The sequence below is a fragment of the Enhydra lutris genome, unplaced genomic scaffold, assembly GCF_002288905.1.
Source record: "Enhydra lutris kenyoni isolate GAN:26980312 unplaced genomic scaffold, ASM228890v2 scaffoldscaffold48, whole genome shotgun sequence".
Classification (NCBI taxonomy): Eukaryota; Metazoa; Chordata; class Mammalia; order Carnivora; family Mustelidae; genus Enhydra; species Enhydra lutris.
The window spans coordinates 4,034,488-4,059,798 of record NW_019154132.1 but is presented as its reverse complement, the minus strand read 5'-3'; positions in this window follow the sequence as shown (position 1 = coordinate 4,059,798).

The window sequence follows — 25,311 nt, the reverse complement described above, 5'->3', positions numbered from 1 at the left end:
TTCTTTCCAATTTGGGTGCCTTTTATTTCTTTATTTTGCCTGATTGCTCTATCCAGAACTTCTAGTACTATGTTGAATAAGGGTCAGAGTGGAGCATCTGTTGATGAAGTTCCTCAGGAGCTTCCCAGTATAATCTAAAACTGGTCCCTGTATGTGGATGGCAGGGAGAGACTAAAGGAAGAAGTAGACCATTCTAGATTAATAGGTGGCAGGTTTAATAAGCAGGAGAACTTATACACAGGGCTTGTCTTATACACAGGCTCAAGATGAGTGGATCTTTGCATCTGCCCACCAAGTCTCAAAAGTTTATATAGAGGCCTTACCTGGGTTTAGTCACATATACCAGTCTCAATACTACATCATTATCTCAAGACTGTATCCTTGTGGAAGCTTCTGGGAGGTGGGAAGGCAAGTGGAATACATGTTTCAAGAACAAGGGAGTCTTCTATTGCCTAGGTCCAGTTCATGGGTCAACCAGCAGTCATGTTTAGATCCTTTGGCTGCTATCTGGTTGCACTGGAAGCAGATGCCACAGCAACAGTACAAGCACATGAGGAGAAAACACATGTTAATACAATGATTCCCCAAATTAATGACAACTTTTTCCACCAAGAGCCCTATGATCTGAACCACCAATTTATTGAGTCCTTATCCTCAGATCACTCAGAGCATTAGCTTGTATCCTCATGTGATTTCCTAAAGATGACACATTAACAGACTCATCAGTTATGAACATATGACACTCTACTTTGGCAATGGCATAGGTGTCTTCTTGCAAGACAGTAATAATGTTCAAGGCCATCCTATTTTGGAAGACAACTTTTTAAATAGAGACATTTCAGTGTTCAGTAAGGACAGGTTTTATTAGGTATCACTTAAGCCTTGCTGAATACATTTTTTAAGGGTTTCCATGTGTGCTAGAACATGCTCTAAGTTGATGGAGGGAAAAAAGATAGCAGTCAAATGATCCTCCGGGTGGAAAACCAAAGGGTGCCCACTTCCCTCTTCTTTCTTCAGTCTCTGTGGGAAGTGTTTTGGTTATCTCTTGGGTTGTTTACATTTCAAAGACAAGATAAGATAACTGCACGGGACAAAGAAAGAATGCAAATTTTCTGCTAGAAGTTTTTTTGGGTAATTGCTATTTAAAATTTTCCTTTGTATTAGAAGTTGGAAGGCATGGGACGTTCCATCCCTTTCCCCCTCAATCACCACAACATCATCCTCTTCACCCTCTTCACTTTCCCAGGGATTTCAACTCTTAGTGTTTTAATTAGGCTTTGTCACAAGAGCTCAGGTCTTAACCCAGTAGTTGCACCCTCCAGGCTTTGCAGAAGAACATGCTAAGGTCTCCAACTGATTATCCTGCCTTCCCACATTATCCTCTAGCCACAAATCCAACAGAATAGTGGATAACCACGTCCTTACCTAATATCAGCTCTTCTTCTAACTTTCTAACTCAAACTTCAGTCTCTAGTTGATCTGATGTCGAGCTGAACTGTGCAAAGCAGAAGCCAGCCTACTGCAGCAACCATTTGTTTCTCTTTTCTGCCATAGTTCAACTGTTCACAGTTTCTCAAACAAGGACATTAAAGCAGCCAGCATTTGGGGGGCATTCCCAGACTTCTGTGGCAGTCCATAAGCAACTGACATATGGGCCACCTTTCCATATGTAGAGGTTGATGGCCAATTAAGGATTTCCCCTGCCCATGCCTCATTCTCAAGGCCCATTGTTTGGTCCCCTGTCTGGTTCACCAGTTATTGGTTCACAACCTCAGAAGCTTCCCTGGTGTAATCTGAATCTGGCCCCCAAACACAGAGGCCAGAAAGAGACAAAAGAAAGAGGCAGACTACTCCAGATTGGTAGTTGGCAGGTTTAATAAGCAAGGGAACTTAAATAAGAGGTTATCTTGGATTGTTGCAAAATGAGATGATCTCTGCACCTGTCCACCAAGTCTTAAAAATTTATATAGAGGTATTAACTGGGTTCAGTCACATATACTGTCCAGATGGTCTCAGTACCACATCACTATCTTAAATATATACATTTGGTGTAGCTTTGGGGAGCAGAGATATTAAGTGGAATGCACATTGTAAGAACAGGAAAGGGAGGGCGTGAGGAAACCATGGTTGCCTGGATCCAGTCCACAGGTCATCTGGTAGTTAAGTCCTATTGATGACCTCTCAACAGCACCTATGTCTTGTTCCTGGTATTCAAGAAAAGTTTTTATACATTTACTATTGAGTATAATGTTAGCTGTGAGTTTTTCATATATGGCCTTTATTATGTTGTGGTATATTTTTCCTAGGGTTTTCCTCATGAAAATATGTTGTATTTTTGTCAAATGCTCTTTTCTACATCATTGAAATGTAAATATTATTTCTATCTCCCAGTTTATTAATGTGGTGCATCATATTTATTGATTTGTGTATGTTGAGCTATTCTTGCATCCTAGGGATAAATCCCACTTGATCATACTCTATGATTCTTTTAATGTGTTGTTAAATTTGGTTTGCTAATATTTTGTTGAGAATTTTGCATCTCTATTCATCAGGGGCATTGGTCTATAATTTTCTTGTAGTGTTCTTTTTTTAATTAAAAACAATTTTTGAGTGAAAGCATGGGTGAGTGGGAGAGAGGTGGAGGGAAAGAGAGAATCTCAAGCAGAGGTCATGCTCTACATGAACTCCAACATGTGGTTTGATCTCCTGATCTTGAGATCATGACCTGAGCTGAAATCAAGAGTTGGATGCTCAACTGACTGAGCCCCCCAGGTGCCTCTATAATGTTCTCATCTTGCTTTGGTATCAGGATAATGCTGACCTCATAAAACACTTTGCAAGTGTTTCCTCCTCTTCAATTTTTTGGAAAAGTTTGAGAAGGATTAGTGTTAATTCTTCTTTAAATGTTTGGTACAATTCACCTGTGAATCTATCCAATCCTGAGCTTTTCTGTTTTGGAAGGTTTTGGATTACTTATTTAATCTGTTTGCTTGTTATTGATCTGTCCAGATTTTCTGTTTCTATCTCATTCAGTCTTGGTGTGTTTCTGTTTTTAGGAATTTACCTATTTCTTCTAGATTATCTGGTCTGTTGGCATATAATTGTTTTTTATAGTTATTTCTTATGATTTTATGTATTTTCTGTATGTCTTATGACATCATTCTCAATAACTTTCCTTAGATCATCAGAGAACTAAGGTCACGGGGCAAACAGTTGCCCCTAAAATTGGATAAACAGATGACTACAGAGAATTATAGCTTACCAGCAGCAGAAGGCTAGGAACAGAAGCTAATTATTGGATCCTGTACTGGAATAAAGAAGTTTAATTGGCAAGTTGTTGGAGGCTCAGTGTTCATAAACTTGATAATTAAAAATTAAGAGGGGCCCAGTCCTACTTAAGGGGTTTCATACTTTTGTGAGTCTACTCCAGGAGACCCACCAGGTGTTCAGAGTGGAAATCAGAGAAAAACCTCCCTCCTGCCTTCCACAGGGGAGGGGAGAAGTAGCCATTCTGAAATATGGCCAGAGCATTCTGTTCTTCTTACCAAAAGCCTGTCCGCAAGGAACAGTATTTTGCTAGAGCCTAACCACTTTGGGGTTTACCAGAGTCTAACAGACCTGAGTCATGGGAAATACCCAACTGCGGCCCCGCAAAGCTACCCTTCTTACCTAAGGGCAAGGGAGTGTGGTGGTTGCCTGAGAAACTTTGTAAAGGTCACAGCTTAGGGCACAGGCTCATTAAAAACTGAGATCTAATAGACTAGGTCTGAGAACACTCCCCCTCCCTCCACATCTCCCCACTGCACAGTGGCAGGGCTCCTGCACAGTAACAGATTACAACTGAAAGGACCGCAAGCCTCAGATCTTACTGAAGAAGTCTCTAGGAAAACCCAGAGACAAAAGAGGAGAAAAACAAAAAACCAAAAAAAAACAAAAAACAAAGACACAGGGGAAATTTTACCCTCTAACACCTACAATTTCAGCAAAGAGTAAACACAGGTAAACTCCTAGCCAGATAAGCAAAACCTCACACTAAAAGCATATTTACCTCATTCCTTTTAGCTAGCACATCATGTTCATCAACAAAAAATTACGAGGCATGCTAAAAGGGAAGAAACAAAGCTTGAAGAGACAGAGCAAGCATCAGAAGCAGACTCAGATATCTTGGAATTATTAGACCAGGAATCTAAAACAACTATGATTAGTATGCTAAGGGCTGTAATAGAAAAAGTGGGCAATAATGCAAGAACAGATGGGTAATGTAAGCTTTACATTTAAAGATATTGAAATAGACGTAGGGAGTTTTCTGGCCCATGGGAGGGAAGAATCACTTCCAAATAGTCTCAACAAAACTGTAACTAAGAAATGAAAATATGATAGCAGCAATCTCCTTCTCAGCCATATATTAATATATTCTATGTACTGTGCTGAATATTAATATTAATAATAATGGAACTGCATATTAATATTAATAATGTATCTATTGTGTATTATACTACAGACATTTTTTATAGCATTGTGATGCCAGTTAAATTTGGTTCCATTCTGAGACCAATTTCTCAGAGTTTTTAAGAAAAGGAATTATTTAAGTATAGACATAGTGAGCTCTTGAAAAAACAAGAATGGTTAGCTTCTCAAATTAGAAATGAAAAGATCACTGAAGCATCCTGCAGGTTTTAATTTCTAATAAAGTAAATATTAATGGATATTACCTACAAAAACAAAAAACTACTGGGGTCCCCATTCCCTTTTTTTGAGAGAGTATAGAATTTTTGAAACCAAGAAGTGAGGAAACCACTGTGGATTATTCCCAGCTCTGATTGGTTCATTTTTTTGCTATGATCTCATAAGCAACAATTATTAGGGAATTCCAAGCACCTGTATAAGTCCCTGGTTGGCCTAGGATTTTTGTCCTTTTAACCTACAAAGCTCATTTTGGTGACCTGAAGAATCTGGACCACATTAGCTTTATCCCTTTTTAACTTTTTGTCCATTTTATTTTTCCTCTATTCTTTTTTCCCCCTTTTCTCACTTTTTCTTTTTGTTTTATTTTTTGTTTATTTTTTCTTTTTTATTCTAATTTTTCTTTATTTTTGTCCTTTTTAGTTTTTTATTCTTTGATTTTTATTTTTCTCACCTTTTTTTCTGAACTCATTTTTTCATTTTTTCTTTATTATTTTGCTTTTTACATAGTTGGTTATATTTTGTTATTGCTTTGTAGTTAGTGTATAAGTATTTTTAGTTAGTAGTGTTAGTATTCTTAATGTAGTTATTAGGTCATCAGGCTGCAAGACCTGTGGGCCGCCTCTGCTGACAAGGAAACCTATATTGACAACTACTGGTTCCTCTAGACCAGCCAGATCAGCTGTGCTGAGGTGAGGTTGATCTGGCACATCCTGGCTGGGACAGGTGCCCATGAAGGTTGTTAATAGGATCAGCAGAGCTCCTCCAGTGACTTTGCCTTGAAGTTCAGAGCACAATGGCCTTGAATCACCCCAATATCATGAAATTTTTGAAGGGATTAAGACCCAGGAAAGACTCCAGCTAGTCATGGAATGTGCTAGTGAAGAAGAGTTAGTTGATTACCCACTGCACCACAGCCACATGAAAGAAAGAGGCTTATAACAAATTCCTCCAGTTAGTGTCTGGTGTGCATTGCTGCCTCCAGGAGGGCATTGGCCACAGTCATCAAAGCCAGAGAGCCTGCTTTTGGATGCTGACCTTAATGTTAAAGTCATGGACTTTGGCTTTGGCAACAAGTTCACCTGTGGTAACAAGCAGGATACCTTCTGAGCCGTCCTCCTGATGGTTCCCCTGAATTCTTTTATGGCTCCACAGTGGGTATGTGGATAGGTATCCTTTTCTATACAATGGTCACTGGGTCCCTTCTTTTTAATGGACAGAACTTCAGAGAGCTGTGGCAATGGATATTGACAGAAATATGTCACATTCCCTCTTAGATGTCTGTGGAATGTGAAAAATACGCTTAAGAAATTCTTATCCTCAACCCCAGTGACAGAGGCATTTTAGAGGAAATCATGAGGGACCCATGAATAAACACTGGTCATGAATAGGGATGGAGCCATTCTCTGACTATAAGGACACCCTGCAGACTGAGTCGATGCTGTCCATGGACTACAAATAGGAAAAAATCTAGGACCCACTGATGGGCCTGAGGCATGACAAAATGATGACCACCTGTCAGCTTCTGGGCTACAAGACAACCCAGCCTGAGGGCTACACCATCACTGTGAAGCTCTTGCTTTAGCTGATCCCATCAACAGCTGAGTCCTCTGAGGTAGAGCCTAGGGTCTCTCTGACTGCAAGGATCTGGAGTTTCAGGAAGCTGCCATTCCCATTTTTACTTTGTTCTCTAACACAGAAAATAAGTGTCATGAGGACCAGGAGTCAGGTGGAAGTCCAGCAGAGTAGCCCAAGGGCCTGCCAGTCCCTTACCTGGCCTGGAGACCACCATCTACTTCCCAGCCTCTCAAGGTGGCCCTGTCACCTTGCCCTCTACCACAACATCAGCAGAAGTGGGAGAGCCCCAGAAAGAACCAACTGCCCCCAAAAGGAAACTCCCACCACACTGGGCAGCATGGTAAGGACCTACAGAATTTGATTGAAGGTATGACCCCAGCCTGTCCCTCTGGCAACTGCCAGGGCCAGTAAGAGGCCACTGGAAGTTTCTTCACCTTTATAGACACTTGTTTCAGGTCAGCTGAAAGGACCCAGACTGTAGCTCAAAACAGACTGGAGCCCATCAAACATCCCGTTGTGGAGCAGAGATGAGAAAGTACATCAGGTCAGGCTGTGCTCCCTGATCTTTACAAGGAACACAAAGATTCTGAGCTCCACAGAGCCCAAAGACGAGGTGCAGGATGTGGCCAGGTGCTGGACATGAACAGCTGCAGGTGTGGGCAGTGCAACGTGTACATGTTGTTGTGTGTGGGATCAGGAATGTTTTGTGGATGAGGCTGATTGGGGCTAAAGATTGAAAGATAGTTTCACCAGATGCTGCAGTCTTACCCATTATATTTCAGGTACTGGTATGGAATGAGACTGTAATGACCGAAACAAATACAAGGGTTTACATTCTGGAGAAATAGACAAGCATTCATCAAACTGTCATATAAATAAACATAAGTTTACATGGGAAGCTACCCAATGTCCTATAAGAAAATACTGAAGGGGCACCTGGGTGGCTCAGTGGGTTAAGCCTCTGCCTTCGGCTCAGGTCATGATCTCAGGGTGCTGGGATCGAGCCCCACATCAGGCTTTCTGCTCAGTGGGAAACCTGCTTCCCCCTCTCTCTCTGCCTGCCTCTCTGTCTACTTGTGATCTCCTTCTGTCAAGTAAATAAATAAAATCTTAAAAAAAAAAGAAAATAGTGAGGTAAATTATAACAAGTTCTTTTAATTTATTTTGTGCAGTCATTGAAATTTACAGTTAAAGAATTGTAAAATGATTTCAGTAACACTGGGTGCAAAAAATGTAGAGTATAATCCCTCCTTTATAAAAACAAATGGAAGTTTCTCCATGCATAGGAGAGTTGATTATACAGCAAAATGAACAATGGTTATCCCTGCTGGTGAGATTGTGGAGCATAGAACATGTTCTCATTAAAGAGTACTGGTTTTGCCAGCTAGCAAGTAGATTTGTTTTTCCATTGTTGAATTTATAATTAGATGCTTTACATGCTTTAAATGAAGAACTAATGTTTTAATGTATTCTTTCTCTTTTAGTTGTTTCTTTTTGATTTTGATGGATAGGGGCCAAGGAAGCTAACTGTCTCTGAGGGCTCTTGTTGAGTGGGAGAATGGTCCTCATCCAGTGGGGCTTCTAAAGATGTGACATCTGGGAACTGAGTTCCTTTAGATGCTGCTCCAGGAGGGACTCCTCTTCCTCTGTCTGCTATGGGTCTTGGCTTTCTTTGGGTTTTGTCTATATTGGAAGATAAAAACTTGTGTCCAGATGGAAAGTTCCAGAAATGCTTCTAAGGCTGATGATGGGAGTTTGATTTCCAAGTCAGTATTCCTGGGCATTTGATTTAATCCCATTGTTATTAACCAGTATTTGGATGGTTCTGGATTAGTTCCATCATTCACAGTGATAACTCCCATCTTCTAGCATCCCCACCAAATATGATTATATTGTGAGCTTTGCCCCTGGAAGTCACTGATGTGTTATTACTTTTATCAGCTTTAAGAAACAATAATTCTGAAAAAAATTCTGTTTCCAGATTTTTCATTTTTTGGGGGGGGGATTTTTAAACAGCTGGGCATTTTCAAGCTAATACTTAAAAGTATTTATTATGGAGGAATTAAGAGTATACCCATAAGGTAGCATAGGGCATATAATTTGTTATAAGGTGTGAAAATTCTAGAGGTTGTTCCTCTGATCTGTAGTATTCCTTCTACCCTAGGGAAGGCTTTTGTTGTTGTTGTTGTTGTTGTTGTTCTTATTTTACATTCTACAACTGATTATAAACAGCCAGTGGTGGGAGATAGGGCAAGATGGCAGAAGAGTAAGGGACCTCATTTCATCTGGTTCTCTGAATTTAGCTAGATAACTAACAAATCATTCTGAACACCCATAAATTCAATCTGAGATATAATAAAAGAATTGCTGGAAATAGAAAAGCAACGACTTTTTGCAAGGTAGGAGGTGTGGAAAAGTGGATCTTAGGGGATTTATTGGAAGATAAATGGTGGGTGGTGGAACCCTCCATAAGCCCACTACCAGAAAATGATATAGTCCTGGAGTGCAAAATCAGAACCTTTAAAAATCTGCTCCAGTGAGAGAAATCCCTGCCTGAAAGGTGCTCAGGTGGTAAAGTGGGACAGAATCCTAGGTGGGACAGTGTGGTTTCTGGATCCCCATGGTCACAGAAAGAACAGGGGTGCCTGAGCCAGCAGAGTTCCCAGGCATTGGAGTGAGGAAACCTGTTAGGACCAGTGAGCCCAGGCATGTGTGTGTGTGTGGTGGTGGGGAGGTGGGGGGCCCTCAGCTTGGTAAGCCATAAACTGTCAACTGCAGCATGATGGAGCCACAGCTTTCAGTGTAGGGGCCCTGCAAAGGGCAGAAAAGTGGTGGCTCTCTGCCTTCCTCCAGGAAAGGTGTCTTAGTTACATTCATGACCTGTGATGACTGTCCATTTGGGGCCCCTGCAAAGGACAGAAGCACGGCAACACTACACCTTCCCTTGGGAGGATCAGTGCAAGTGCACACCACAAGAGTATGCAGAATTTGGCACACACAAAAGTGAAGACTGCTTATCCCTGAGGGTTTAATGAAGAAAGGGGACTGGGATCTTTCAGCTCTAGGGCCAGAGATCAGGGCATGGCCATTTTTATTTTCATCCTCTAAAGAGGTGTGGAAAGCCTTAAGGGAACAAAAGCCACCTGGTACAATCAGAAGGAGCTCACACTGAGCTTGGCCTCCCAGCAAGGGGAGTTGCAATTCTTCACAGGTAAAGACACCTGGAAATCAATGCAGCAGACCTCTCCCCCATGGGACCAGTTGGAACATCAGGGGAACACCAAGCTTCTGAAGCACACAGGACTGCAAAACTCCAGCACTAGGGGAAAATAGTATCTAGAATTTAAGATTTTTTTTCTCATGATTTGTTTATCTTTCAATTTAAAATTTCCCTTTTTTCTTTTTCTTTTGACTATTTTCTTATTTTATCAACTCTTTGTTTTTATCAAACTCTTTTTTTACATTTACATTTTATAGATAAATTCTTCATTTTTAGCTTCCTTTCATTGTAATCAATTTTATTTTTGTGTATGTATAAGTTTTGCTTTCTTTACAATTTTGGGATTTAGTGTCTTCTGATATACAGACCAAAATACACTCAGGACTGAGTGGATCACCCTGTTTTGTCCACCTGGGAGATTATATTCTCTCCCCCAACTTTTTTCTCTGCCCTCCCCCTTTCTTTTTCTTTTCTTTTTGGTTCCTGACCTCTTCGGATTTGTCTAGTGTGTATATCACTTGGATCATGGTTGATATTATTGATTTCATTCTCTTGCTTATCCACCTTTCTCTGGGCCACATAGCTAGAAGGAGGAATGCACAACAAAAGAAAGAAACAGAGGTAATACTTTCTGCCACAGATCTAATCGATATGTATATAAGTAAAATGTTAGATCTAGAATTCAGGATAATGATTATAAAGTTACTACTTGCACTGGAAAAAAACATAAAAGACACCAGACATTCTCAGTGCAAAAATAAAATCTAATCAGGCTGAAATTAAAACTGCTTTTACTGAGATGCAGTCTAAATTGGATGTTCTAAAAGCTAGGATAAATGAGGCAGAAGAAAAAGAGTAAGTGACTTGGAGACAAGTTGATGAAAAGGAAGGAAGCTGAGGAGAAGAGAGAAAAAACAGATCATGAGGGAAGGCTTCAAGAAATCAGTGATACAATAGATGAAGCAATATTAGAATTATTGGGGTCCCTGAGGAAAAAGAGAGAGGGAAAGAAGGTATATTTGAGCAAACCATAGCTGATACCTTTCCTAATCTGGGAAATAAATGGGCATTCAAGTCCAAGGGTTAAAGAGGATCACTCCCAAAAATCAATTAAAATAGATCAACACCTCAAAATATAATAGTGAAGTTTGCAAATTTCAGAGATAAAGAGAAAATCTCAAACACAGCTCAAGATGAGGTTCTTAAACTACAGGGGTAGAAACATTAGGCTGGCAACAGACCTATTCAAAGAGACCTGGCAGGCCAGAAGGGCTGGCATGATACACTCACAGTACTAAATGAGAAAAACATGTAGCCAAGAATACTTAATCCAGCAAGGCTGTCATTCAAAATGGAAGGAGAGATAAAGATCTTCTAGGACAAACAGAAGCTAAAAGAATATGTGACCACTAAACCAGCACTGCTTTGTAAGCAAAGAGAGAGCCAAAAGTAACATAGACCAGAAACAGAGACTACAGAAACGGACTTTACAGGTAATACAATCGCACTAAATCCATATTTTTCGATAGTTATTCTGAATGTAAATGAGCTAGATGCTCCAATCAAAAGACACAGGTATCAGATTAGATAAAAAAGTGAGATCCAGGGGCACCTGAGTGGCTCAGTCATTAAGTGTCTGCCTTTGGCTCAGGTCATTATCCCAGGGTCCTGGGATCCAACCCCACACTGGGATCCCTGCTCAGCAGGAAGCTTGCTTCTCCCTCTTCCAACTCCCCCTGCTTGTGTTCCCTATTGCTGTATCTCTGTCAAATAAATAAATAATAAAATCTTAAAAAAAAAGGAATATCAATCCATATGCTGTCTACAAGAGGCTCCTTTTAGACCCAAAGACACCACCAGATTGAAAGTGAGGGGGCGAACAATTTATCATGCTAATGGACCTCAAAAGAAAGCTGGTGTAGCAATCCTCATATCAGACAAATTATATTTTAAACCAAAGACTGTAATAAGGGATGAAGAGGGACACTATATCATACTTAAAGGGTCTTTTCAACAAGAAAATCTAATAATTATAAATATTTATGCTCTTTACTTGGGAGCAACCAATGACATAAACAAATTAACCAAATTAAAGAAACACATTGATAATAATACAATAATAGTAGAGGATTTCAACATCCTCCCAACAGCAGTGGACAGAGCATCTAAGCAGAAGTTCAACAAGGAAACAAGGGCTTTGAATGACATGCTGGACCAGATGGACTTCACATATACATATAGAACATTCCATTCTAAAGCAACAGAATTCTCACACAGTACCAGAAGTCCTAGCCTCAGCAATCAGAAAACAAAAAGGAATAGAAGGCATTCAAATTGGCAAGAAAGAAGTCAAACTCTCACTCTTTGCAGATGACATGACACTTTATTGAACATTCTCCAGAGTACATGACATACTCCGTCACAAATCAGGTCTCAACCAATACCAAAATATTGAGGTTATTTTCTGCATATTTTCAGACCACAATGCTTTGAAACTTGAACTTAATTACAAGAGGAAATTTGGAAGGAACTAAAAAACTTGGAGATTAAAGAGCATCCTACTAAAGAATGAATGGGTCAACCAGGAAATTAAAGAATTTTTAAAAAACTCATGGAAATGAACAAAAGTGAAAACACAACTGTTCAAAACCTTTGGGATACAGCAAAGGAGGTCCTAAGAGAGAAATACATAGCAATGAAAGCCTCTTAAAAAATTAGAAAACTCTCAAATACACAAGCTAACCTTACATCTCAAGGAGCTGGGGAAAGAATAGTAAATAAAGCTTAAACCAAGCAGGAGAAGAGAAATAATAAAGATTAGAGCAGAAAACAATGAAATAGAGGCCAGAAGAACAGTAGAACAGGTCAATGAAACTAGAAGCGGATTCTTTGAAAGAATAAGATTGATAAACCCTTAGCCAGACTTATCAAAAAGAAAAGAAAAAGGACCCAAATTAATTAAAGCATGAATGAAAGAGGCAAGATCATGATAAACACCAAGGAAATACAAATAATTATAAGAACATTTTATGAGCAACTATATGCCAACCAATTAGGCAATCTGGAAGAAATGGATGTGTTCCTAGAAACTTATAAACTATCAACACCTGAAAGAGAAAGAAATAGAAAACCTGAACAGACCCATAATCAGCAAGGAAATTTAAGCAGTCATCAAAAATCTCCTGACAAATAAGAGTCCAGCGCCAGATGGCTTCCTAGGGGAATTCTACCAAACATTTAAAGAAGAACTAATACCTGTTCTTCTGAAGCTGTTTCATAAAATAGAAAATGAGGGAAAACTTCCAAACTCCTTCTATGAGGCCAGAATTACCTTGACCCCAAAACCAGTAAAAGGTCCCATCAAAAAAAAATATCCCTGATGAATGTGGTTGCCAAATACTCACCAAGATACTAGCCAATAGATTCCAACAGTACAATAAAAGGATTATTCACCACAGCCAAGTGGGATTTATCCCTGGGCTGCAAGCATGGTTCAACATCCACAAATCATTCAATATGAGACATCACATTAATAAAAGAAAGGACAATAATGATCCTCTCAATTGATGCAGAAAAAACATTTGACAAAACACAGCATTATTTCTTGATTTAAAGCCCTCCACAGTGCAGGGATAGAAGGTACATACCTCAATATCATAAAAGCCATCTACAAAAAGTCTACAGTAAATATCATTCTCAATGGGGAAAAACTGAGAGCTTTTCCCTAAGATCATAAACACAACAGGGATGACCACTCTCACCACTGTTCAATGTGGTATTAGAAGTCCTAGCCTAAGCAATCAGTAAGAAAAAGAAATAAAAGGCATTTAAATTGGCAAAGAAGAAGCAAAACTCACAGTCTTTACAGGTGACATGCTACTTTATGTGGGAAACCCAAAAGATTCTACCCCCAAATTTCTAGAACTCACACAGAAATTCGGCAATGTAGCAGGATATAAAATCCATACACTCACAATTAGACAGAAGAAAGAGGAAATTAAGGAATTGATCCCATTTAAAATCGCACCCCAAACCATAAGGTGCCTAGGAATAAACCTAACCAAAGAGGTAAAAGATCTGTACTCCAAAAATTATGGAATATTTATGATAGAAATTGAGGAAGACAGAGAAACAGAAAAACGTTCCATACTCATGGATTGGAAGAATAAATATTGTTAAAATGTCTATGCTACCCAGAGCAATCTATACATTCAGTGCAATCCCCATCAAAATACCACCAACTTTTTTCATAGAACTGGAACAAATAATCCTGAAATTTGTGTAGAACTATAAAAAGACCCCTAGTAGCCAGAAGAACATTGAAAAAGAAAACCAAAGCTAGTGGCATTGCAATGCTTGTCTTTAAGCTATATTATAAAGCTGTGATCACCAAGTATGGTACTGACACAGAGATAGCCACATAGATCAATGGAACAGAATAAAGAACCCAGAAATGGACCCTCAACTCTATGGTCAAGTGATCTTCTACAAAGCAGGAAAGAATAGCCAATGGAAAACGACAGTCTCTTCAATAAATGGTGCTGGGAAAATTGGATGACCACATATAGAAGAATGAAAATGGATCATTTTCTTACACCATACACAAAGATAAACTTAAAATGGATGAAATACCTAAACATGAGACAGGAATCCACCAAAATCCTAGAGGAGAACACCGGCAGCAACCTCTTCGACCTCAGCCACAGCAACTTTATGTTAGACATGTCTCCAAAGGCAAGGGAAACAAAAGCAAAAATGAACTATTGGGACTTTCGAAGATCAAAAGCTTCCGCACAGAAAAGGAAACAGTCAACAACTAAACTAAAAGACAGTTTATGGAATGGGAGAAGATATTTGCAAATGACCTATCAGATAAATTATCTGATAAAGTTAGATAAAGTATCTAACATCTATAAAGAACTTACTAAACTCAACACCCAAAAACCAAATAATCCAGTCGAGAAATGGACAGAAGACATGAAAAGACATTTCCCCAAAGAAGACATGCAAATGACTAACAGACACATGAAAAACTGTTCCATCTCATTTGGCATCAGGGAAATACAAATCAAAACCACAACGAGATACCACATTATAGAACTAGTCAGAGGGCCTAAAATTAACAAGATAGGAAACAACAAATGTTGGCAAGGATTCAGAGAAAGGGGAACTCCCTTACACTGTTGGTGAGAATGCAAGCTGGTATAGCCACTCTGGAAAACAGCATGGAGGTTCCTCAAGAAGTTAAAAATAGAGTTACCCTATGACCGACCCATCAATATTTACCCCAAATATACAAATATAGTGATCTGAAGGGGCACCTGCACCTCCAATGTTCATAACAGTAATGTCCACAATAGCCAAACTGTGGAAAGAGCTGAGATGTCAATGAGCAGATGAATGGATAAAGAAGATATGGCATCTGGCTCCTTGTACTTCCCATGTGCCTGACTGGTGTGTGCAAATCTTGAGGAATTTGAGCATTTATCAAAAATGAGTTTAACTTTTAAAATGTTTCATTCTAGTTCTGGTTAGTCTTTTTAGATAAAAAAAAAAGAATGTGTCTGTGTTGCTTGGTTTACTACATAGATAGAAAGGGTATCAGTTCCTTTGGGTATCTCAACCCTTTGTAAACTGGCAGCTCTGGGGGATGTTTTAAAATCTGGTGGTTTTGGTTTTTTATTTTTTTCTCTCCATAGTAGAAAGGGAGGAGAATTGCTGATGAAATGCATATCAGAGTACTTGAAGCAAATCTATTTTCAGCTTGAATATCAGAACTAAAGAAATTGCCAGAAAGGTGCATTGTTTTTCCCTCCCCGATGCTAAGTGCACTAATGGGTACACTGAGTGCTGCCACTTCAACATCCGGTGGCAGGTAGGGACTGGCATGATCCCACCTGCTTTGCCTGCCTCCCCGTGAGGGGCCGATGTTAACCGTGTCCAGCCTCCTCCAAGCATCAGGAGTACAGAGGATCACTCGGCTGCTGAAAAGCAGAGACTGCAAACATTTCTGGTGGTTTATTGTAGGGCGTGTTATCTTTCTTCAGCTAAAGCAAGTTTCTGAGAAAATAAGTATCAGGTAGAACTATTTTGCATACATTTCCAGGCTAGTCATGAAAAAAAAAAATGCTTTTTTAGGAAGGTGACATGACTAATGCTTTGTGATAAAAATTTTTAAATGATTATTTAATTATTAAACACCATAAGCAAGGATGAAAGACAAATGGTCAAACATTTCCAACAAATGCAATATAACTGATGGACAAATCAGTAAGAAAACAATCAATAGCTTACTAATGAACTGTCAAGAATAGGTGGTTTAAAAAAATACAAAAATCTAATAAAAATATGAAAAGATTTTAAACATCATTAATAATCAAATAAATGAATATAAAAGCACAAATTTTTATGCAGGGCGTGGCAGAGATGAAATAAACCAAAATGCTCAGTGTCAGAGAGGAGCTGCAAATGTGCCTTCTCACCCTCTGTCAGAAGGAGTCACAGGTACTATGCCTTTGGAAGGGTGTTTGCCAATATATGATGCAATTTAGAAGGTGCTCACACGTCATTTGACATGGAGGTTTCCTTCGTCCAGGACGTTCACTGGCATTTTTTGTTTCATGTGACCATCCGTGGAGAGCTTATTCTGCCCCCCACAACCCAGTTCTTTCCAATGCGTGAGTCACCGGACTCAGCTTGGTCTCAGTGCAGCCCACGTGGCTGTGCCGGTGACTGAAAGGACATTTCACTTGCCCTGGGCAGAGTGATCACAGATTCTAGAGCAGGGACCCTAACATTGTCAGGAGACCTGTCAGGACCCTGACATTGTTGTCGGGAAAAACCCTTGTCATTTCCCTCAATCATTAACACCTGGTGCAGGTCCATCCTGGAGAGTCTTTGGAGGAAGCTTGGCCCCCATTGCTGCTTCCCTAGGGCTCCAATGGGGGCTTTGAGATCCTCCTGAAGGTCCTTATCCAGGACAGATCAGGTTTCTCCCCCTCTAGCTGGCAGCAGCAGGGGCTAGAGATTGGCGCAGCCTAGGCCTCCTTTTCTCACTCTCTGCCACTTTGTTAAGGCTTTGTGTTCCAGAGACAATGGCCTTGTCACTCTGCTCCCTCTGAAACCTGGGTCAAGATGTACCAGCCACATGGGAGACCCCAGGTGAGCCCTCACAGCAGCAGCGTTTGCTCTGAGCCTTCCTGCATCTCCACATGCAAGTGCCATTGGATGCTCAGAGTAGTGGGGAGCGGGGTGTGCAGTTGGGGTGTGGACTGTTCTTTCCCAGAGGCAGCATTTAGTCTTAAACCTATTTACATATACTTTGCATTAATTTTACATACCAGCCTAGCTCTAAATAACCTTCTATGAATTCAACTAGTTAGTGCTGCTAACCACTGTGGTAGCCAGACCTGGTATTAAGGGCATTACACACATGAAAAACTGAAAAGGCTTGTGAAAACATAATCATGAACGTGGTAAATCAGCCCAGGCCACTCACAGATGCAGCTGCTCCTTAGCCTGATTCCTTATGCTGGGGTGACAGCGCATCACACTCTCCAGGGAGAGCATGCCTTTCTAGCACTCAGCTGATTAACCCCCACCCTGGAAAAACGAGGAAGGAACAGAAACATTTATTTCTCTTTTACTTAAGAAGAAATAAACACTTAGATTTACTTAAATAAATTTATTTATAGTCTTTCATTTAAATAGGCATGGATGCTACCAGTTATTATTTCACACTTTTTCTGTTACTTGATGTGACATCTAGTTTATGAGGTTGGTGAGAAGAACACAGAAGAGGTGACATTATGGATGATGAAAATTGCCCGTAGGGTTTGCAATGTGCAACCCGTGTCCTTGCACTCAATTCAGCTCTAAGTTGACCTTTTTCTCCTTTTCTCCTTTCTCACCCTTCATCTTGGAGTGACTGGAACACAGTCTGCCTCACTCAAGAATAGGAAGTTGAGGGGAGGTTGGGCAGGGGATGGCTACACCTGCACTGCCTCTTGCCTTGTGTTGATTCCCACTTTGTGGGTTCCACTGGGTATTGACATTGTCCTTTATTGAAATAACATACTGACTACTTGTTTGTAGGGCTGGACTTTTAATAACATTTTGGGAAATTTACCCCTTTCAGAAATCTGGCAGGTAATAGAAGAGATCAGTTCTTAAACAGTGACAGAGTCCTTTAAATTCATGCTACTCTTTGCAGAACCTACAAACACTGAGCTTAATAGATCTTGAAATAAGTAAATGTATACTTTCTATTTTTGTTCCTGTTGAACCAGACATCCATTTATACTAGATTTCAAGATAGGCCAACATTAATAAGTGCCTATCTCCCCCTCCCCAGATTGTAGGAGAATAAGTTCAAGAGTCTACCTATTAGATTTTTCTGCAAGAATAGAGAAAAAAAGTTTTTAGTAGGAACTCAAGAAGACTCCCTCACTCTCACTACCTCCCACCCCAATTCAGTGTGAGCAGAGTTATTTAAGAATGATCTTCCAGGGAACAAGGTGTAATCTCAAAGAGCAGTACTGCCACCCATGAGTTTTTGAACATGAATGATATAAAGGAAATTTTCTTCCTTTACCATCAGAGAACTTGAATTATCTTCTTTACTGGTCATGTCATATCATGAAAGACCAACAGCTTGAGACTAGGAGATCCAGCTCCCATATGACACTGGGCAACCTCTGCCTCAATTTCCTAAGCTAATCCCTGTGTTCTATCACACCTCTGAAATATACTGTCTACATCTTTTTATTAGTGTTAATTTGTAGTTTTATGCCATAACTAGTGGAGATGTATTTATGTTGTTCTGATGTTTTATCCCTGTTGTTTTCCAGAAATGGCATATATTGAATATTGAATTAGGAATTCTTTTGTAGTAAGAACAACTTCTGAACCATTTTCTTGGGGAACATCTTTTCCCCTGCAGCTCCAGTTTGCAGCAAACACATTACAAGAAAGGAAAACTATATATCAATATCCCTCATGGACATAGACACAAAAATCTTCAACAAAATATTAGCAAATAAGATCCAAACATATATTAAAATTATATAGCACAACCCAGTGGGATTTATTCCAGGCATGCAAGTCTGATTTACCATTTGAAAATATAATCCATCATATCAATAGGCTAAAGAATAAAAATCATATGATATCAATAGATGCAGGCAAAGCATCCTATACCCACTCATGATAACAACTCTCAGCAAACTAGAAATAGAGGGAAACTTCCCAAATTTGCAAAACACAACCCACAAAAATGCTGCAGCTAACATCTTATGTAATGGTAAGAAACTAGAGGCTTTCTTGCTAAGATCAGGAACAAGGTAAAGATATCTTCACATACCACTTATATTCAACATTTTATTGGAAATCCTAGCTGATGCAATAAAGCAAGAAAAAGGAAAAAAGGATATATAGATTGAGAAGGAAGAATCCTTGCCTGCAGATGGTATGATTGTCTATATAGAAAGTTCAAAATATCAACAAAGCTTCTAAAATAAGGAATTATAGCAAGGCTAAGGTATACAAATTTAATACACAAAAGTAATTTTTTCCTCTATACTGGTAATGAATAATTGCAATTTGAAATTAAAAAGAGAGGGCCATTTACATTAGCACATAAAAAAGGGAAATGTTTAGGGAAAATATGTACAAGATCCATATGTAAAACTACAAAACTCTAGTGAAAGGAATCAGAGAACTAAATAAATGGAAAAATAATCCATGCTCATAATAGGAGGACTACACTGTCAAGATGAGTTCTTCTAGACTTGATCTAAAGATTTAACATAATCTCAATCAAAATCCCAACAAGTTATTTTGTAGGTATTGCCAAATAATTCTAAAGTTTATGCAGAGAGACAAAACAAACAAATAGCTCCCACCACTCCCCCAAAAAGAATACTTAACAAAATATTGAAAGGGAAGAACAAAGTCAGTGGAATGACACTGCCCAACTTCAAGACAATCTACAATAGTCAAGACAGTGTGGTATTAATGAAAGAATAGAGAAATAGATCAATGAAACAAAATAAAGAGCTCAGAAATAGAGGCACAGAAATATAGTCAACTGATCCTTCACAAAGAAGCAAAAACAATGCAATATAGAAACAGAGGAGCTTTTTCAACAAATCATGCTGGAAGAACTGGACATACACATGTAAAAAAAAATGAATCTAGATCCATAACTTATACTCTTCAGAAAAATTAATTCAAAATGCATCATAGACCTAAATGTAAGATGCAAAAATATAAAACTCCTAAAAAGATAACATAATCTAAATGACCTTAGGTTAGGTGATGGCTTCTTAGATACAAACCAAAAACATGATTCATGAAAATAAATTGATGACTTGGATTTCATTAAAATGAAAAACTGTTTAATTCACTGTTAGAGAATATATATATGTGGTTTCATGGCCTTCTTTAATGATATGCTTGGATTCCTTTCTCTTTATTTTTTTGTATATCTGTTATACACTTTTGATTTGTGACTACCATTAGGTTTGTATATAAAATCTTATGCAGGGACACCTGGGTGGCTCAGTGGGTTAAAGCCTCTGCCTTTGGCTCAGGTCATGATCTCAGAGTCCTGGGATCGAGTCCCGCATCGGCTCTCTGCTCAGCAGGGAGCCTGCTTCTCCATCTCTCTCTGCCTGCCTCTCTGCCTACTTGTGATCTCTGTCTGTCAAATAAATAAATAAAATCTTTAAAAAAATAAGATAAAATCTTATGCATATAGCAGTTTATATTAAGTTGATGGTTGCTTAAGTTTGAGCTCACTCTTTATTCTTATCCCCTAGGTTTCAGGTATATGGTGTCATATTCATGTCCTTTTATTTTGTGAATCCCTGAACTGATTCTTAAAATTATACTCAATTTTATTACTTTTGTGCATCTTTTTTCTTACTCTTGCTTATGGTCTTTCCTATCAAAGAGCCCTTTAACATTTCTTGTAGGGGTAGTTTAGTGGTCATGTATTTCTTTACCTTTTTATTGTCTGGGAAACTCTTTATCTCTCCTTGTATTCTGAATTATAGCCTTATTGGATAAAATATTCTTGGCTGCATGTTTTTTTCTTTCTGCACTATGAATATATCATCCCACTCCCTTCTGACCTGAAAAGTTTTTGCTGAAAATTTAACTGGTAACCTTATGGGGTTTCTCTTGTATGTAACCATTTACTATTTTCTTGCTGCTTTTAAAATTCTCTATTTATCACTACTTTTGCCTTGATGTGAAGCTCCTTGGGCTGATTTGTGTGTGTGTGTGGGGGGGTATCTGTGCCTCCTGGATCTAGATTTGAGAAGCTTTTAGCTATTTTTTCCTCAAAAATCTGTTCTGTCCACTTTTCTCTCCTCCTTTTGGGATCCCTATAATATGAATGTTATTATGCTTGATAATGTTCTTGAGTTTCCTAAATCTATTGTCACCCTTCATTAGTTTTTTTCTCTCTCCTTTCAGCTCAATTGCTTTCCATAACTCAGCAGGTCACCGACCCATTCTTCTGCTTCCTCTATTCTACTATTTTTAATTTCAGTTACTAAGTTCATCATCTCTGATTCATTCTTCTTTTTAATGTTTTCTATCTCTTCGTTAAGGGTCTCTCTGAAGTTCTCCCCTCTTATCAAGTCTAGTCATTATCTTTATGACCATTACTTTAAATTCTCTATCAGGCACATTATCTCTGTTTTGTTTAGCTCTCTTACTGTGATCCCGCCCCCACCAAGCTCTTTCATTTGGGACATTTTCCTCTGTCTTCTCATTTTATCTAACTCTCTGTGTCTGTTTCTCTGTGTTAGGAAAATCAGCTGTGTCTCCTGTGTCTTTTTTTTAAGTTTCTATTTATTTGTTTGAGATAGAGAGAGAGTGAGCATGGGTGAGAGGCTGTGGAAGAGGGAGAAGCAGGCTCCCAGCTGAGCAGGGAGCTCCATATGGAGTTCAATATCAGGGATCATGACCTGAGCTGAAGGCAGATGCTTAACCTACTGAGCCACCCAGGCAGCCCCCAACTTTTTTCTTTTTAAGATTTTATTTATGTCTCCTGCTCTTGTCATTTGTGGGTGGGGTCTGGTCCCTTTTTTTGTTAGTAGGCCAGTCTGGGGCTGCCTTGGGCTTGAGTTGAGTCAGACCAGGTGTTTGCAGTAGCACCAAGCTGCAGGATGCTTTCCTTGTGTTGTTCCTGAGAAATTTTTATTGCTGGGTAGAGCCTGCAGTAAGAGCAGCTGTCTGTCCCTAGCTCACCACTTGGCTTGCAATGGAACCAGTGTGTGTGGTTAGTTATCTTTCCCTCTCCCTGGGGCAGGAGTCACTTTGGAGTGGTGATTGTTCACATTGGGGCTGCTTGCCCACTGCCAGGTTTGTGGCACACTTCAGAATGATTCCAGCTAAGGGCATACTGGAGGGGGCAGTCTGCAGGAGAACATGGGGGTGGGGTGCACAGTGTCAGCAAGGTTTAAGCAGGTCTGCTGTGGGAGGGGTCCTAGAGTGGAGGCCTGGCTGGAGGGGGCATGTCTGCAGGAGAACGCAGTGACAGTGCACGCTATTAGCAAGTTAGGTAGTGAGTGTTGGTGCCTTATTGATTCCTGCAGGTGTTCCTGTGTCTAGTTTGGGGAATGGGGGAGGGAGATGGTGCCTGATAGTTCTTAAAGTCTTTCAGTGATCCCTGCCCCTCCAGAAAATGTTCTGAGATTAGTAAACAAGTCTGTCTCTTGTATATCCCAGGCATTTTTTCAAACTGCTGCTCCTATGCTATATCTCCATGGGCCTGTTTGTTGTGTTGTCTCTTTAAAAGAAGGGACTCAATTTCTTCTTGCCCTCCTAGCTCTCCCTGAGCCAAGCCCACTGATTTCTAGTGCCCCGGTGTTAAGCCCTGCAGATTATAAGAATTTGTGAAATTTGATCCCTCTGGTTTTCAAAGCCAAATGTTCTGGGGATTCATTTTCCAAAGCATGTTCCCCAATGGATGTGAGAATGTCTTTCTCTCCCCTCTCTGCATTTCCTGCATCCCTCCCTCCCACAGACAGTCCTATGGGTACATTTAGGGCCTACTCTGTCTCTGCCCTTCCTACCCTCTTCAATGTGGCCCCTTCTCCACATTTGCTGTGGAGAGTTTTTTCTGCCAGTCTTTGTGGTGTTTTCTGATTTATTTACATTAATGTGGGTGTTATCTAGTAGTATCCATGGAACAATGTAAGCTTAGGTCTTCCTACTCCTCCATCTTCCCCAGAATGATCTCCAAATCAACATCTTTAAAGTGCAGAAAGAAAAACCTAACATCAACATATGATTCTATATTTGCAGAACTCTTTTTTCAAAAATGAAGCAGAAGCCAAAATGAGATGCCACACATTTATTAGAATGACTAAATGGAAATACTATTGCAAAGACGAAGTACTGGTTAGGATTTGGAGCAGCTAGAACTGGAAACACAAAATAGTACAGTGTCTTTGGAAAATGAGTTTGGCAGTTTTTTGTAAAATTAAAAATACAGCTATTATATGACCCCAAATATCTTTTTAGGTATTTCACTTTTCAAGAAAGTTGAAAGGTACTATTTAAACAAAAATCTTATGTGAATGTTTATGTCTACTTTAGTCATATTGGCTAAAAATGAGAAATAAATTGAAATGTCCTTCAATAGATGAATAGGTAGACAGATTGGCACATCCAAACAATAAAATGGCACAATAAAAAGGAGCAAAGTATTGATTCACACAAGAGCGTGGACGCATCTTAAAGACATTCCTCTAGAGACACCTGGGTGGCTCAGTCACTTAAGCCTCTGACTCTTGATTTCAACCCAAGTCCTGATCTCAGGGTCCTGGGATCTCAACCCCACACTGGGTTCTGTGCTGAGTGTGGAGTCTGCTTGCCCCCCTCACTACCCCCCCAACTTATGCTCTCTCTCACTCTAAAATAAATAAAATCTTTAAGTGTCTTCCTGTGACATAATATTGTACATATTATGTAATTGGATTTATAGGACATTCTAGAAAAGGCAAAATTAAGGGATGGAAGATGATCAGTGGTTATCAAGCTATGATGTGGGGGAAGGGGCAGAGTGAGAGAATTTGGGGGAGTGATGAAATATTTCTGTATGTGTAAAGAAAACTTCAGTATTCCTTCTGAAGTTTCTTACTGTCTATTTTCTCTATTCTCACACTACTTCCACACAACACTTCTGGCACCAGATGTGTGGGGTTTTCCTCTACAACAAGCAATTTTCTGTGACACCAGCTGGATCTCCTATAATTTGGCTCAGTTCTGACACTATTGGCCTAGAGATAGCCTCAGATGCCACAGATTAAGACTCAGTCCTACAAGACTGCCCCATTCCCCCTGCTTCAGATGTAATTAGAGTTCCAGGTTGTTATTTGTGCTCTTGACCTTGGAGCTTGTATTGGAGGTCCCCAGGACCTTATCCTAGGGTTTGATTAATTTGCTAGAGTGGTTCATAGAGCTCAGAAAAACAGTTTACTTACTGTTTGCCAATTTACTATGAAGGAATATGATAAAGGATATGATTAACATTCAGATGGAAGAAATGCATAGGGCAAGGAATATATGCAGGAACAGCCAGGCTTATCACTCTGCCACACTTCCATGTTCAGCCTGGAGGCTTTCTGAACATTGTACTTAGGGGATTTTTATGGAGGCTTTATCACATAGGCATGATTGATCATTAACTCTATTTCCAGCCCTTCTCCTCTCTCTAGAAAGTGGGAAGTAGGGCTGAAAATCCAAAGCTTCTCATCTTAGCTTGGCGTTTCTGTTGACCAGCCTTTTTCAAGGGGCCCATCATTACCCCCTTAGAACAAAAAGATACCGCTATCACCCAGGAAATTCCAAGTGATTTAGTAGCTTTATGCCAGGAAATGGGGTCAAAGACCAGCTAAAAGAAAAGCTGCTCCTACTGTTCTTATTACTTAAGAAATTACAAGGGAATTAGGAGGTCAGTCCCAGGAAGTAGAAACAGAGATCAATATAAATATTTTTAATTATCTCACAATATGCTACTGTGGAAGTAGATACATAACTATGCAGATATATAACTATAATTATATATAAAACCTACCATCTACCACAAGTCCTTTCCCATGGAAACCACAGTGAAGGTTCTTGCCCACAGTTCTGCCCCTCCTTCTGTATTGTGATTGACTTTGGTGCCTCCTCATGTGAGCTTCATGACTTGGTGTGCCACTGTCTCTTGGGATTTATGAGTAATGAATTATCTTTTCAATGGCAATCATCTCTTGATCTGTTGGCTTTATTATACCTCAAATTTTTCTATTAATACCCTATATTTTAAAACAATTAACACAGTGAACAGAGTAGTTTAGCCTTGGACTGGAATGATATGCTATTAGAATGCTCTTTGCTTACTGACTTGGTTCTACCAGACAGCAGGGACAGCCTGGGGAGGTACCACTGCTTGTTGGCATATGCTTATGTTGTGGTAAAACTACTGTTTGTTGCATGTGCTAGGTGTTGCCATTGATTCCCATCCTAAATTCAGAATTTGAAAACAAGGCTCTCTAGTTTCTATTTGAGTTACTTGCTTAGATTCTGGAATGCGCTCCCAGGGGCACCTAGCTAAATTTACAAAACACTCCACTGAAAGGAATAAGGTGTGACTTTCTTCAAGTGCTGGAGCATGGGCCTGACTGATGTACCAGGCAGCACTGACAAGTTGTAGGGCAAGCCGAGTTGCTATTTTTTCATACATCTTAGCCTAACCCATTGAGGAGAGGGAGAATGTGCTTTGGAGGTGCTGGGATACTGGAAGCTATGCACAGAGTCAATGTGAGGGT